Source organism: Trachypithecus francoisi, unplaced genomic scaffold (genome assembly GCF_009764315.1).
Source record: "Trachypithecus francoisi isolate TF-2019V2 unplaced genomic scaffold, Tfra_2.0 Contig00143, whole genome shotgun sequence".
NCBI lineage: Eukaryota > Metazoa > Chordata > Mammalia > Primates > Cercopithecidae > Trachypithecus > Trachypithecus francoisi.
In genome coordinates, this window is record NW_022680491.1 from 249,046 (window position 1) to 252,404 (window position 3,359).

The following is a 3,359-nucleotide window of genomic DNA, read 5'->3' on the forward strand; positions in this document are numbered from 1 at the left end:
AGGACATTGCTTCGCCAGCTACCAAGAAAAGAGACCCTGTGCACCCTGATTCCCATTGCCACCAACTTCGTGTAAACTCCTGTCCTGAGGAACAAGCCAGAGACCCCGGCCTCAGGCCCCGTGGGCACACCCAGTTCCATGGCTCCCACCAAATGGCCGGGTGCACTCTGCAAATCAAGAGGCCCACCACACTGCACCAGGAGCCCAGGGAGGTGCCAGCAAAGGAAGGAGCCTACTAAAACCACCTCCAAAGCAAGCAATTAATCCAAGACAAAATCCCTCTAAGTGCTCCATTATTCCTCTCGCATGGATGGCCTGGCCACCCTGTTCTGGCCCAGCCCAAGCCTCCTCCACCCTATCGTGGCCTGCTCAAAAGGGCCCTGCCTACCGGAGCAGGGTGCTCCCTCTCCAAGGCTCTATCACTCTTGCTCTCTAGCTCCCTCCCCCTCTCACTTCTGGGTTTGCCCCTTCACCTCGTGCTACTTCTGTCACCTTCCCTCTGTCTCTCTGTCTCTCTTTCTCTGTCCCTCTCTCCTTCTCTGCCTCTCTGTCTCTTTCCCTCTTCCCCTCAACTGTCTCTCTCGATCACTGTCTCTCTCCCTCCCTCGGTTTCAATCTCTCCATCCATCTCTTCCTTGCTCTCCTTCAAGCTGTTTCTGTGTGCGTGTGTGTGTGTGTGTGTCTGTGTGTGTGCCTCAGTCCCTCTCGCTGGGGATCAGGTTGCCAGCTCTAGTGCCAGCCAGGGGCAAAGCAGGGCCATCCCAAAACCCCCAACACCCAACCCCCCACACCCTCTTGCCCAACTGCCAGGTCTTAGTCGGGACTAGCGACCATGATGGGGACGTTGTGAGGAAAAGGCCACGCGTGGCTGTTAACCCATGGCCAGCCCTGAGGGCTCTGGGTGGGTGCAGCAAGAGGGGGCCTCTCAGGAGCTACTGAGCAGCCAGGAATCCAAAAGAATACCTCCGCGACAGTGGGGAGGACTGGACGGGGTCCCAGGATCATGGGCCCTGGTCCCTGACGCCTCGGAGCACTCCCTGTTCCGAGCCGGCCTGACGTGGTGGAAGTTTGGAAGCTTGGGAGCCAGCGGAAGGCCGCGGGTGAGCGGCTCCGGGCCCAATCCCAGCCCAGCGGCCCCGGGGTTGGGGTGCAGGCTGGGCCCAGCTTTTGGGGCAGTCAGGCGCCTCTGCTGGCGTCTACTGACATACCATCCCGAACGCGCCCAATCTCATCTGATTTCAGAAGATAAGCAGGGGCGGGCCTGGTTAGTACTTGGATGGGAGACCATCTGGGAATACTGCATGCTGAAGGCTTTTTCTTTCTTTATTGCCTTTCTTCCTTTGCTCCTTCCTTTCTTCCCTTCTCTCTCTCTCTTTTTCTTTCTTTCCTTCCTTTCTTTCTTTCTCTTTCTTTCTTTCTCTTTCTTTCTATCTTTCTTTCTTCTTTCTTTCTTTCTTTCTTTCTTTCTTTCTTCTTTCTTTCTCTCCTTCTTTCTTCTTTCTTTCTTTCTTTCTTTCTTTCTCTCCTTCTCTTTCCTTTCTTCTTTCTTTCTTTCTTTCTTTCTTTTCTTCCAGACAGAGTCTCGCTCTGTCACCCCAGATGGAGTGCTGTGGCATAATCTCGGCTCACTGCCAGCTCCCCATCCCAGGTTCAAACCATTCTCCTGCCCGACAAATGGGGTTTTACTGTGTAAGCCAGGCTGCTCTGGATCTCCTGACCTCGTGATACACATGCCTCCGTCCCCCAAAGTCCTGGGATTACAAGTGTAGTCCACCACGCCTGGCCAGCGGTAGGATTTTGTGGCTTCCTGCCTCCCTCCCATCCCCCTACTGTCGCCATGCTTCCCAACATCCCCTGACTCTGCTCCCCATTTATCGTGCCCCTACACCCCTGCCGCAGTCGGGGATCTCTTACTAGGGGTGCACCACCAAAACACCCCCTGGACAGCAGCATTCCACCGCTTCAGCCTAGCCACTGCCCCACCAGGAACCCGGCTCCAGCCTGGGTGGGCAGGGGGCCGGAACCCAAAGGCTCAGGCCCGGGTGTTGGCATTGTGAGAAAAATGCTGAGCACCGTGGGCCGCCTGTTCGCCCTTGGCCAACCCTGATGACTCTGGCTGGGTGGAGCAAGAGGTGGCCTCACAGAAGCTCCTGAGCCACCAGGGATCCAAACGAATATATCTGCGACAGGGCGGAGGACTAGTCAGGGTCCCAGGATCCTGGGCCCTGGGCCCTGTCGTCTCAGAGCACTCCCTGTACTGAATGGCCCAGTGTGGTGGAAGGTCGGCAGCTGGGGATCCAGGGGAAGGCCATGGGTGAGTGGTTTGGGGGTACTGATACGAGCCAGGAGGCCCCAGGCTGGCGGTGCTGGCTGTAAGCTGACAGGCAGGTATGGACTGGGCACTTGTGGCAGCCAGGTGCTTCAGCCAGTGACTACCGCCATACCACCCTGAACGTGCCCCATCTGGTCTGATCTCAGAAGCTAAGCAGGATAGGAACTGGCTATTACTTGGATGGGAGACCACCTCGGAATACTGTGTGCTGTTGTCTTTGTTGCTTTCTTTCTTGTCTGTTTTTCTTTTCTACCTTCCTTTCTTTCCTTCTCTCTCTCTCTCTCTTTCTTTCTTTTCTTTGTTGCTCTGTTTATTTCTTTCCTTCTTTCTGTCTTCCTTTCTTTCTTCTATCTTTCCTTCTTTCTTTCTTTCTCTCTGTCTTCTTTCTTTCTTCTTTCTTTCCTTCTTTCTGCCTTTCTCTTCCTTTCTTTCTTTCTCTCTCACTTTCTTTCTTTCTCTCTCTTTCTTTCTTTCCTTCTTTCTTTCTTTCTTTTCTTTCTCTTTCTCTTTTGTTCCCTCTTCTTTCTTTCCTTCTTTCTTTCTTTTTTTTTGCTTGTTTCTTTCTTCCTTTTTTTCTCTCTCTCTTTCTTTCTTTCTTTTTTCCTTTCATTCTCTCTTTCTTTCTTTTTCTTCCAGACAGAGTTTCGCTCTGTCACCCAGGCTGGCATGTAGTGGGGTGATCTCAGCTCAATGCAAGCTCTGCATCCTGGGTCCATGCCATTCTCCTGCCTCAGCCTCCTCAGCAACAGGGACTATAGGTGCCCTCCACCACGCCCGGCTCATGTATTGTAGTATTAGTGGAGACGGTGTTTCACCATGTTAGCCAGGCTGGTCTGGATCTCCTCACCTCGTGATCCACCCTCATCGGCCTCCCAAAGTGCTGGGAATACAGGCATGATCCACCACATGCTATAGGTTTTTATGGCTTCCCACCTCCTACCCTTCCCCCTACTGTCACCATGTCTCCCAGCCTCCTCAACTCTGCTTCCACTTTATTGCATGCCTAAAACCCTGCCACAGCCGGGGA